The 13,742-nt window shown below is 34.5% G+C and overlaps 2 long non-coding RNA genes across 3 annotated transcripts in view; one reads left to right on the top strand and one right to left on the bottom strand.

Moving 5' to 3' along the window:
* The window catches only part of LOC125964191 (uncharacterized), a 94,093-nt gene that overhangs the window by 24,838 nt on the left and 55,513 nt on the right, over positions 1-13,742 (top strand). The window lies entirely within an intron of this gene.
* Positions 896-13,742, bottom strand: part of LOC117199559 (uncharacterized) — a 255,906-nt gene continuing 243,059 nt past the window's right edge. Inside the window, exons 4-5 of the long non-coding RNA XR_004480805.2 lie at positions 8,684-8,721; positions 896-6,612 (exon numbers count right to left, since the gene is read on the bottom strand). This is a non-coding gene — a long non-coding RNA (uncharacterized LOC117199559). The remainder of the gene's footprint in view (positions 6,613-8,683; positions 8,722-13,742) is intronic.

Consider the following 13,742-nt stretch of genomic DNA (forward strand, 5'->3'; position numbering starts at 1 on the left):
GGAAACTCAATTATCCCAACAATTCCTTTCCCTTAATTTGTTTTTTAGTAAGTTAAACTCTAAATATTACAAAATTCTATTTTATAACTGTAGGGTTAGAAACAATAATATGCATTTAATTATAAATTAAAGATGTTATTTGAAATAATTCCTATCCCTATTAATATGTAATGGAAAAGCATTATGACTTTTAAAGACATACCTTAATAAGAGTATAATTTATTAAATATAACATTTACTTCATATGTACTCTTTGCTGGGCACTATGGAAGACATGAAGCCATTTGTTCCAGTCAGATGTTATTACTGAAATGATGGGAGTAGGATTTAAATATATTGCAAAGCCATGCAGATGAAGAAACATATGAATAAGGTAAAGCATAGTAAAGAATTCAGTGAAAGAAGAGAGAACCTCTAGCCAGAAGGATCTATGAATGGTTATTAGATTATGTTAAGTGTTAGAACTGCTCTTGCTGGATAGGCCATTCAGGATGTAGGGAATGGGAAGAATAAAGGTATAGATGTGGGAAAGTATATATTAGAGTTGTTTTTTATACCTCTAGTCTGATCATAGGGCAGGCAGCATTTGCAAAAAATGTTTGATCAAGATACACGTTTGAAAACAAAATGTGTAGATAGTATACCCTGAGGATAAATAAGTTACAATGAGAAATGGATTTATGTAAGTAACCAAAATATGGTCTAACAGATGTGTGCGTTGTAACCAAAAAAAAAGAATAATCAATTCATATTTTTTATTTACCTTGCAATAGAACAAACACATTTTAAAAGCTATTTTATTTTAAAGAAAAAATGTTCAAAGCTAAAAATCAACTTTAATTTTATAATTTATTTCTAAATGACAATATGCATATTTATTAAAAAGCTAAATATTTTAAGTATATTCATGTATATTTTATACATATTTTCATATTGTATCCGTATTCAACTAGAAATGCCCTCTGGCTTAGGGAACATTGGACTGCAGATATAGAAACAGGGAATATAAGCTTTTTATTTCAAAAATAGGAATTTGAAATGAAACCATTTCTGATTACATACTGACACCTAGAACCATGCTTATGCCTCTACCTCTGTCTGTGGCTATACATGTATTTATGTCATCATTAAACTACAGGATATGATGTGTAATGGAATATCCGCCAGCTTAGAGAAAGCCAGAAAAATCCTTCCAGCTGATGAATGGAGGGAGTGATTTAGAGGAAAAAGAATGGAAGCAGATGCTCTGAGTCCCTCATAATGTGGCACATGTGTGCTCATAAACTTAGACATGAGTCTGTGTGTGTAGTGGTGGTGGCACCAGGGAAAAGACAGAAACTCCAACCCCGTTAGCTACAGGGAACCTGCAAACAGAAAGCGCTTCTGTTCTGTTTCCTATTAAGCAGTGTGCTGAGCCTGTTTGCTCTCAGTTACGTTCTTTCATGGCCTTTCCTTAGTAAAATTCAATGTGTAATTTTTCTCCATCCCTCATGAATCCCACCTGCACAGCCAGCAATAGGACACAAAGCTTTAGAAAGTGAAGGCAGTCACCTTTTTTTTTGCACTTCTAAATTGAAATATACACACAGTATCTTTTCAGCAATGCTATTATTTCTATCCATCATATAGTTCTTAATATTCAGAAAAGTGCTGTTCAATCAGATACTCATTTTTAAAGGCAACAGTAAGTCATTGCCTATATTTAATCTTTTCTTGTAGAAAATGTCCAAAGTGTATTTGGTCCTATGTTGTAAATCCTCATTGTGGACGCATTGTAGCTAGGAGCATTTCTCTCTTCCCCAGAAGAAAATAACGCATTAAAGGAGGGTCATATCCCCTTTATGTGAATTGCCCCCTTTGACCATGCAGATTGATAATAGACTAGATAGAACTCTCTCCCATGTAAATCTAAAATTTGTAATTAAGCAACGCAGGGATGACAGTTGATGAAATTGACATATATTAATGGCAGCTAGAAGAAAAGTACATTTATTTATTAAATACTTATTACTATATCATGTACCATCCAATGGAATTAGAACTAAGGTTATATTGTTTTTAGGAAGAATATATGTTCTGCACTTGTGTGGGTTACAATATAATAGAAGTCATAAAATACTAATAAGAAAACAAAAATATAACTTCAGGTTGTGGTAGACACTGAGGGAATTGGTTAAAGAACAATGATAAATAAGGTGGAAAAAAAAAGGTCTACATTTTTCTATGGCGATTAGGAAGGACTCGCTGTGGTGACTGAAATATAAGCTGAATCTGAAGTTTGAGAAAGAGCTTCCATGTAATGTCCATTCTAGAGAGAGAGAGAGAAGAAAAGGTTTTGGTATGTTAGAGAAAACAAACAGGAGGAGTCCAGTGTATTTGATTTGAAGGAGTGAGAGAGAAGATGGAATGAAATGAGGTTGGAAATTTAATTGGGAACTAGATCCTCCAGTACCTAATCTTGACAGTATTGAAATAATTGGTGATTTTGACAAATAGATTAGATGGAATGGTGGTGGCATAGACCAGATTGTATTCGGTTGTATGGTAATTGGAGGTTTGAAGGTGGGGACGTGCTGACGAATATTCTTTTTAGTTTAACTGTGAAGAGAGCTAAAGAAATTGTTCAGTAATAGAAAGTCACATGGGGGCAAGAGAATATAATTTAGAATATGAGATACTAGAGAATATGGCTGCTAAAATCTCCACAATTCCTTTCATTCCTTCCATTTCTACATGTTGGTTCTTTGATTTGATGAGATATTATAAGTAGAAGACATATCTTTTGTTCTGCTAAACATCTCTCTAGAAACTATCCTCAGGCTAGAATAGCATAATTCTGCACCTGAAATACCCCAAGCATAGCATGAGTTAGTCTCTGTCATCCTGGTAGGCTAACCGCTTTGAGCACTTCCAAGGGTAAACATGTAATCATAGCGGTTAAGTCATGGATAAGCAAGAGAGCAGACTACATCCATTAAGACCTTTTTCAAGCTTCATAAAAACATGACAGCAAAGGGAAGGATCAAAGTAATACAGAGTGAAATTTATTTGAAATATGTGTTTGATTGAGGTGCTGCCAAAAGTCTTTAATGTTTGCACCTTGAACAGCTTAGGTCATGTTTTGTTTACTAATCAAAAAGTATGATTTTTTACTTTGGTCCTAGGGAAGTTCTCTTTGACCTCTTTATTAGTTTTTGTGGACTTCTGTGTAACAAATAATTCATTGTCTCACAGTTCAAGAGGCTAGAAATCCACTATCAAGGTGTAGGCAGTGCCGTGCTCCCTCTGAAGGTGCTAGGGAAGGATCCTTCCTTGCCCCTTCCAGCTCCTGGCAGCCCCAGAGATTCCTTGGTTTGTGGCAGCGTAACGTGAATCTTCATGTGGCATTCTGTCTTTTCACGTAGTCTTCCCTCTGTGTATGTCTATTTCTGTGTTCAGATTTCCCATTTTTATAAGGACCCAGTCACATTCGATTAGGGCCCACCCTAATGACCACACTTTAACTTGATTACCTCTGTAAAGATTCTCTTTCCAAATAAGGTTAAATTCTGAGGTACTAGGAGTTAGGACTTCAACATATTGGGGGGGGGGGGACACAATTTAACCCGTAACATCCTTTTATTCCTGTGTCCAAGGATGTCTTTAGTGTAATTGTCCCTGGCCTTGTACCTATTGCTTAGTCAATTTTCCCCAAAAAGGAGGAATGAGTTACCTGCTTAGTGACGACAGACTTGGGTCCACGTTCTCCTGGGCCCGTGGACCTGCTCTATTTAAAAGCCATCTACCTTGTGACTTTATTTTTGTTTCTTCGCCTTACCCTTGGGCTAGTAGAAAGAAACTGCAGATCTCAACTTCCCAGTGGATGGGATCTTACAAATTGGCTCAGAGAGGGAGCAACAGGTAGAACATATTAACAGCCCCATTAAACCCTCCTAAACCATTGTCTTTAAAGAATTTTATGATAATAATGGTTGTGTTTGGTTCCCCTACCTCTGATGCCTGTCAATCTATCAATTAGTATCACATTTCTACAGAGAAAAATGTTGATATAATTGACATTTCCTTTGAAAATGCAATTTAAGGTCCAAATGTTTGTCTCTCACTTTGGCAACTCTCTTTTTTTATTCATCGAGTCATGAAAAATTAATCTGCGTGATGCATATGATCTCTATATAATATACTTTGACTATTATCATAAGTATAATTCCTAAGAATATAAGACAAGAGACATTAAATTTCAGTGATAGCAATTGCATACAACTATAGCGTAGCTAATAACAAAGTGCATTAATGCATATATCAATATTTATTATTTCAAATTGATTTGTTTTGTGAATTTATTTTCTGTTTTCATATGCCATTAACAAAAATATAAAAAGTGTTTTTTTTTTACGTGTAAAAATTACAATGTGTTTTAGAAGGAAAAGTTTCACTGACATTTATTCAAAACTAAATATCTCATGGAACACATATTTGGTAATACGAGTTGAAAAAAATATTTCTTATATCATTGAAAAAGTACAACGGCCACCTCTGTGGTAATTGTAAGAAAATGAATAAATATCATATCTAATAAAGATTTTTAATAACCTCATACATATCTATAATTGAGAATCCTTCAGAGGATTTCAATCCTTGAAATTGAAAGTTAATTGAAGCAACTTGTAAGATCCCTTATTGTTGCACTGTCCAATAACATAGCCAATAGCCATATGTGGTTATTTACATTTTAATTAATTAAAATTAAATAATATTAAAAATTCTTCAGTCACTTTAGTCATGCATGAATCCACAAGTGGTTACTGTCTACCAGATGAACAGAGTAGACTACAGGACATTTATCATCACAAGAAGCTCTATTGGGCAGCGCTTCCTTAGAGTCTAGAGATTTCATGGATTTAATTGAATATTGATTCTTTAAATGATTTCTAATGAATCAGTTACTCATAAATGTCAGTTATTTCAGGGTCCTTTCCTTACACTGCACTAGAGCACCACCCCTAATGCTAACTCACACTCTGTGACTCTAGTGGGCATCACCATTTTAGGAGGTACATGATACATTAGTTCTTTAATAATGAGGGATGGCAACCAACACCTGGAGCTGCTCTGGACATGTGTGGTAAGGTATAAGGAGATGTGCAAGTTTTCTCAGAGGACCATTACATTATGCATTTGTTTTCAGCTCATGTCCTAAAACACAGATGACCATCCTTTTAGATGAAACAGGATAATACCATTCTCTTTGAAGGATGATAGAAAATGCAGAGCACAGAAAGAAAATAGAAAAGTGACAAACATTTAGGTCACAGAGAATAGCTGGACAAATAAAATTTATTCTAAGCTAGACAACCAGCTTTACAAAGACTATATTGCGAGAGAGCAATACTGAGATTAAAAGGCAAATGTGGACTTCTGTAAATGTAAAGATTAGGGACTGTTCGCATCTATATCAAAGGATTCTAAAAGACATTGGTATCTGAGGGAAGAGGTGGGTAGTTAAAGAAGATTCCATATAGCACAGAGAAGACGAACCTGAACTTAAAAAGAACCAAAACAAGAGACACTTATACAGATGACTATTAACTGGCCATTATTATCTGATCTTTAATGCAAAGAAACTAGGTGTTTATACAAAAAAAAATTTATTACCTCTTTAAGTTTCTGTATGTAGAGTATGTTTGGGTTAATGTGTAATTTACATCTATATAATTTTGCTAAGGTTTTACTTTTAATTAGTTATTCTCAATAAATTATTTCATTTTAGAAAAATGAGTTAATATTCCTGATACACACCCACACAACTAGGAGAGTGAGCTATACTTTATTATTAAAAATAAAAATTTTCCTCTTGAACAGGAAACACATCCTTCCCTAATGATTTTTAGAAAATGACTATTTCTTTGTGGTATACAATGATGTATTATGCTATACATGTGTTCAGCGTAATAAATCTTATCAAAGTACTTGGGTTTTGGAGTCATGAACTCTGAATTTTGGCTGTGCTATTTACTACCTGTCTGACCTTTGGAAATTACTTCAATTCCATAAAACTCAATTTACTCATCTGTAAAATAACGGTAATATTGCCTATCTAATTAACTTATAATATTTGAATAAGATGATTTTAAATCACTTAGAAAATATTCTGCTACAAGTAAGGAATAAGTAATGCACTTTAAAAAATAGCTCTACATACAAAAATGTTTTAAACCTAAAATATTGAATAGATGCATATTTATTTATGCTATAGTTATCGCTCACATTATTGCAGCAATTATAGCAAAACATATTTTGTTGTGTGATATCAATTATTTGGGAAGGAACTCTTCTGGGACTTTGAAAGGAGTGTCTTGTTGCATTTCTTGTCTTGACCCACAATGACAGATAAATCGGGTATTTCTTTATTCTCCCAAGGTCATTCCTTCCAATTGTGCATTTTACTTGGTATTCAGGTTTGCATGCCGTCCTTTGAAGTTGTAGACTTGTCTTATTCCTGATAGATCTTAAGCTTCTTTTACACTGGAGTGAAGTTTGGATAACAGTTCTAATCACCAAAGAATTCCTTCCAAACAGTGTGATTTTTTCTCCCCTGTATTCCATAGGCTTTACCTTATAAAGGAAGAATAGATGACTTTTAAAATGTACTAGTGATGTGAAACTTTAAATTTGCAGACTTCTTAAATTCTAGTCATTCTTATATGATGTTTTGGGAGGAAAAAAGAAAAATAAAACCCTAGGTCTTAGGATGATTTCCCATATTCAACAATAGAAAATCAATTTCTTTATTTGACATATATAAAAAATGTTTTTGGAATACTTTGTTTTACATATCATTAAAGGAAATTAGTTTTTCCTATTATCTTTGTGCTCTAAGAATACTGAAGATAAAATCCTGTCTGTACTTTTTCTTAGTTCTAGGTTGCATATATACTAACCAGGAAACTCTTCAAAATATTTAGTACATAATTTTAAACCACAAATAATTTTTGAATTATTTTGTATTTCAGCCACTTCAATTTATGGACGAGAATGCCAGAGACTTAGTAAGGGTTATATAAGAACTATACTAGAGCTAGGATTCAGACCTAGATTAAGGGTAGGGGTGTATGTGAGTATACAGGTGTATATCATTCTTTTCTTTCACAAAAAGCAGCATAATAAATATGTTATACTACATGTTGATTTTGTACTTAACAAAATATATAATATATCCTGTATATCACTGCATATCAGTTCACAAAGACCTGCATTTTTATGCCTGCTTTATACTTCCTTTTAAATGTGTTCGTATTTATATTTATTCACAGGTAGTTTATTTTTATTCAAGCCCCCAATAGATGATTATTTAAGAGATTTCCAATGGTTTGCTATTACAAATAATGCCACCATAAAAAACCTGCTAATATGTTATTTCATTTGTATGGAGGTGATTCTTCAGGGCAGATTACTAGGATTGAGATTTTAATTTGCTCCTCTGACAGAAGAGAACTGTACAGGGGAAAGATGCTAGGGAGAATTGATTTTAACCTATAGAAGGTCCACCTGTACCTTCTACCAAGTAAACTCTGGTGGTGCATAGGAAACCCCTCCTTTGAGAATGGTTTCCACTTCTACTTCAGGTACTTCCTGGAGGCTACAGTGGGCAGTATCTGAATCATCTGAATAAGGATTTCTGACTCAAAAGCCCTTATCATTTACCCATAAACATTAAATCCATGTAGGGAGAAAAGTTATTATTTACCTGACCATGACAAAAATAAGCAAAGATGAAAATTTTATACATTCTGATGACAACAAAAGTATGTTTGCTTATTGACAAACTGACGATGAATTAGGGCTTTTATATAAACAGTAATTATGGTTTCAACAAAAGCTAAACCTATCAGCGATAAACATAATCCTCTTAAATGGGTTCTGACATTGACATTCATGGTTTCATAACCTTTCATCTTGAAGATTCCAACAAGCTTTGTAATATTTTCTAAGCAACTTATGAAAAGACAAACCAAACAAAGGGATTACTGCAACACACTCAGAAATAAAATGCTCAACGCTACACAGCTGTACATGACGGAAAGTAAAGAAGCATGTGACATCTGATTGAAACTACCTTCAAGATTTAGGGGAACAGGATTACCCAGCTTGGAATCCAGCCAGAAGGATATAGAATTTAGAGTTATCATAGAGGGTCCTAACTGCTAATGCAAAGCATCAGCTTCCGTTGTTAAGGTAACTTTCTGATAGGGAGGGTAAATGTTATGTATATGTTATGTACACACACACACACACACAATTTAACATATATGTACAAATTATTTCAACACTCTGAATAGTATAAAGGATTTACTTTTCATTACAGCTGCGACTACAATTAAAAAACGTTGCTTGTGGGAACTTCCCTGGAGGTCCAGTGATTAGGACTCACGCTTCCACTGCAGGGGGCACAGGTTTGATCCGTGGTCAGAAAACTAAGATCCCACATGCCGCGACATGGCCAGAAAAATAAATATAAATCAAAATTTAAAAAAGAAACTTTACTTATGAAGAGACACTACCTAACGTTATTGAACCTGAGTTGTCTTCTTTCATCAAATCCAATTAATTTTCTTTAGTGATTGTTTTAAAATCGGTTGACACAAGTTTTATTACAAAAATAATCAGAAATGGCATGCTGTCTTACTTCACTCTGGATGACAGACTGTAGGTCCATCCACGTCTCTACAAAGTCAGAAAGAGAAAAACAAATATCGTACATTAACGCATGTATGTGGAATCTAGAAAAACGGTACAGATGGACCTATCTGCAGCGCAGGAATAGAGACGCAGACATAGGGAAGGGATGTGTGGACACAGTGGGACGAACTGGGAAATTAGGTTTGACATATGTACACTACCATGTGTAAAACAGATAGCTAGTGGGAACCTGCTGTATGGCACAGGGAGCTCAGCATGGTGCTCTGTGACGACCTAGATGCTTGGGATGGGGGGGGGAGGTCTAGAGGGAGGGGATATCTGTATACATATAGCTGATTCACTTAGTTGTACAGCAGAAACTAACACAACATTGTAAAGCAACTATACTCTAATTTAAAAAAATAATAATTTTCAGATACAATCATCTTTATTAACAGGGGATTTTTTTGTTAATATTTATAGAACTATCTTAGTAGTAGTAGAAACATATTTTAAACTCTGGATTTCAGTAAATTAGCCCACTTGTCTGAGCTGAGATAATTTGTTTAACCAAGGGGGTTCATTGTGTCCTATAATTCATCATTTACACATCAGTCTTATTATCCCACAGAGTGAATGCTTACCTCAGGGAGGCTCTTACTGGCCCAGTTGGGATGGGGTGGGGGAGGGGAAATAAGCCCTGGACAGCTAAACAAAATGTCATTCCATCCTCCAACACTTTCAGGAATCTCCTTCAGACCTGAACTGGTGAGTACTGAACAAATACTACGAAATAAGATTTTAAATATATGGACCTAATATATAACAACATTTTGAGGAATCATTCTGTTTGCTGTGAAAAGAATGGCTGGGGCTTCCCTGGTGGCGCAGTGGTTGAGAGTCTGCCTGCCGATGCAGGGGACACGGGTCTTTGCCCCGGTCCGGGAAGAACCCACATGCCGCGGAGCGGCTGGGCCCGTGAGCCATGGCCGCTGAGCCTGCGCGTCCGGAGCCTGTGCTCCGCAACGGGAGAGGCCACAACAGTGAGAGGCCCGCATACTGCAAAAAAAAAAAAAAAAAAAAATCAGAGATCAAACACCATGAATATTAAGGAAATATAAAAACTAACTTCTCGAGCAAATTATAAATGAGTAGTGGAAGCAGGGAGGGCGATGAGCATTTATGAAACAGGTCAACAGCATTGCAGTTCAACGTGGTTACTTAATATTACATAGGATTTTGTAGTTAAAGTGTTTGTTCAGATTATCTCAAATTTGTGGTTGTTCAGAGTAAGAAGAATCACAGCGAGCAGGACAGCCTATTGTTCTAGTTCATCAAATTCAGCCTCCAAAACTGAGAGCTGCAGGGAGCAGGTGGAGTGTAGATCTAGGATAGATTGTGGTCCACAGTATCTAACTGATAAATTCCAGCTGTGATCCTGTCTTGCAGTAATTATAATCCATTTGTGAGATGACATTAGGCCACCTACTTTATTAGAAAAAAGGCATTCTATTATGTGAACTCCTGTGGGTTTTCTATCAGTGCATTATAATTCAAAAAAAATCCATGGTCAAATAAATTGCATAAATGTGGTTGTAAAACAGTCAACATAATGAATAGATTTAGAAAAGGATACTATATACCTTTTTCAACCCAGAAACAATCTACCCCTTATTTATAAAGCTCTTCTCTTGGTGTGCTGCATGTTGTGGATCTTACTGTTGCTCACTTTCTTTTTTGTAATAATGTTCGTGAAAGAGCCTGTACCATCTGTAGACGTATATATGATGTCAAATCCAATAGGGAATGAGAACAGTTTTCTACTGGCCTCTAAATTGCGAAGAGATTTACGGTAGATTGTTAAAGAAAATATACCTATTTTGTGGGCTATTCAAAAGTATGTTTTTCATTATGGATTTTAGGAAATTATTACAAAAATGAAAACATTCTTCTATAATGAGAGTCAATATAATTTTGTTGACATAATAAGAAAACCTTATTTTTATGGGTCATGTATTCCAAACCTATCTACTAGATGGTCCTTCTCACAGGTTTTATTATTATTATTTTTAATTAATTTATTTTTTTTGCGGTACGCGAGCCTCTCACTGTTGTGGCCTCTCCCGTTGCGGAGCACAGGCTCCAGACGCGCAGGTCCAGCGGCCATAGTTCACGGGCCCAGCCTCTCTGCAACATGTGGGATCTTCCCGGACCGGGGCAGGAACCCGCGTCCCCTGCATCGGCAGGTGGACTCTCAACCACTGCGCCACCAGGGAAGCCCTCACAGTTTTATTGTTTTACAGCATATGTAACAGTGAAAGTGGTAACTCTTCAGAACCATGTGATTTTTAAATAGGATTAGATTACTAAATGGAATCATCAAGAACATAGGACTTGCAAAAACATTTTTTATCAAAGCAGGGATGCAGCTTATTGTTTCTCAATTTGTAAAAGCTAATTGGGTCATGGCACGATTTCTGCTCTGTGAAAGACAGAATTCTAGGTAATCCAAGCAGCTTGCCATAGAACAGATGGTGAGAGGGAAATTAGAATCCACATTTTCAAATGAAATATTTTTATTGGGGGAAAAATCTAACTTCTATATGGTAATTTATGACCTGTGACAACCTGGAAAAATTTTTACTTTGTTAATTTCCACTATTTCTTACATACTGGTATTTAACTTTTTAGCATTAATTACCAGTTCTACTGTGTTGATCTTATTCTTCCTACAGTTGGATCTTTTTTTACTAGCACACTTGTTGAATATGTTTGGGAACTCAATTGAAACATTTCTATAGCTTCCTTTTCCTCACTGAATGTATCTAGGGTAAACATGCATTTAGAATTGAACCTCAGAGATGATTTACACAGGGTGGTGGATACCCGTTTTTCTTGATGTCTAATTCACAAATGATCACAGATAACATTAAGTTAATTATTTTTGAGTTTCCATGTCACTCCATTTAAGCAGGCAAGGAATTTATCTCATTATCCAATGTTAATAAGGCAACCTTAAAAACCTACAGAAAAAGGTAAAAGTCAAATGCAATGTCAGGGCTACAAATCTGGAATGGTATCTGTAGTTTAACATGTTGGGAAAGGAAGAGCTTGTGTACTGTGTACCAAGTAGTGCTAGATATTCCGTGTAGGATTTGCGTGATTTTCTGGGTCCCTTCAAGTGCCATCAACTCCAGAACTTGCTTGGTAGAATGTAATATAAATTAAAACTCTTATGTATAGAATGCTTCTGTGGCTTAGTCCCTAATAATAAATGCAATATAGTCCTTTGGTTGTTCAAAATATAAGAGTTCATGACCATGAACAACATACCAAAACAAAAACAATAACCCATGTCACGTGATAAGAATCTATATCAACATCAATACTGATTCTTAAACAACATTATCTGGGTAAAATGTTTCAGGAATGCTACCGTCTTTATTTGTTCCCAGACAGAGAAAGGAGTTTTCAGCATAGTTCAGGTGATTGCAAAGGGGATGTGAGAAAAGTGATCTTGGAAGTACTGCAGTGGAATAGTGGTGAGGTCAGGCAAGTTTCAAAGTGACCTGAAGATATGACCAATGAAATTTATAAATTGTAGTGATTTTTCCATCTTTCCATCTTTTATGAATCCATTTATCCATGCGTACACATTTTCTATTTGTCTTTAAAATTATTTTAAGAATTATTTTACTTCAGAGAATGTTTACACTAACAATACAGAATTATTAATTACTGACTTAGTGTTATTAAGCTATCCCAATATTAAGAGATTTTAATCAACAAATAATTTGAGAAGAAAACAGTCTTCAAAATTACACGTTCTTTTATTTCCTTTCATTACATACCATATAGTATGGAAAAAGTGTTTTGGAAACGTATTATGAAATACTTGTCCTCATTTCTGTGTATAATCTAGGAATTTAAAATATTAACTGACATGTTAGTAGTATTAAAATATTTCGGTAATTATTCTATTTTAATTTATATAACTTTGTCAAATAGCCTTATTCTGTAACCTATACTCACTCTCTCCTACTATTTTAAAACAGAAAAAGTTGCATTTCTAGTGATGATTGTATAAGGAAGAAATTTCAGTTTATGTCAGTTTTAAAGTATTCTTTTATGTTATTATATATTTTCTAAATAATAACTCAGTATTGGGATCTTAGTAAGTTGACTAGAGGTTCACATTTACTTTTATTTTAAAATATTTGATAATTTAAATTTAATCATGATGCTTTCTTAAACTACTTAAAGTAAGACTAGAATAGTTTGGGTCACTATTGTTTGCAATGTAACTGAATACCTGAGGATTTTTACAAGTCATTATAATATATGGCCAGAAAAATGCTTGAATATAATGTGTAAATGGTAAGTTAGTAATTGATTTGTTTTGTATTTACTTTTATTTTCTTAATTTCTTGTTCCAATGAATTTTTGAGGTTTATTAAAATAGAGCTGAGCTAAACACAGTGGAATACTTAAATTGAATAAAATCGAACTGTTGAATTTATATGACCAAAATGATAGTTATTTTATAACTCCATGGATTTTTTTCTTTGAAAAACATTGGCAGACCTGAAAGTAAACATTAGCTATGAAAAGAAATGCTGTTGTAAGCAGTTCCACAAATGATCATTTTATAATCATCTATAAAGTAATCCTAGAACTGATGATTTTATGAGACTATCTCTACATCAAAGATCCATAATCCTGTGTCTAACACACTCCCTCTATTTTCAGTAATTAGATAACCTGAGAGTTTCCCATTCTCTCTGTAAGTTACCAGTAAAGAAATAAGTGTTATTTGATGAGGAAACAAAATAATTGTACCAAGCTGATATCTTATCAGCCTAACATTCTCTCCCTATCTAAAATTTTAATATGACAGAATCAAGATATTATGTTTTAAAGGTAGTAGACCACCTTCTCCTCGGGATAATTTACAATATCTTTTTCTATAAACAAACAAGTTTATTTGGGCGATCTTTCAACATGTGCAAAACCCTAAGAAATCATGTCACTAGTGACACTTTTGATCTAATTTTTTGAGAAAAACA

Source organism: Orcinus orca, chromosome 4 (genome assembly GCF_937001465.1).
Source record: "Orcinus orca chromosome 4, mOrcOrc1.1, whole genome shotgun sequence".
NCBI classification, from domain to species: domain Eukaryota; kingdom Metazoa; phylum Chordata; class Mammalia; order Artiodactyla; family Delphinidae; genus Orcinus; species Orcinus orca.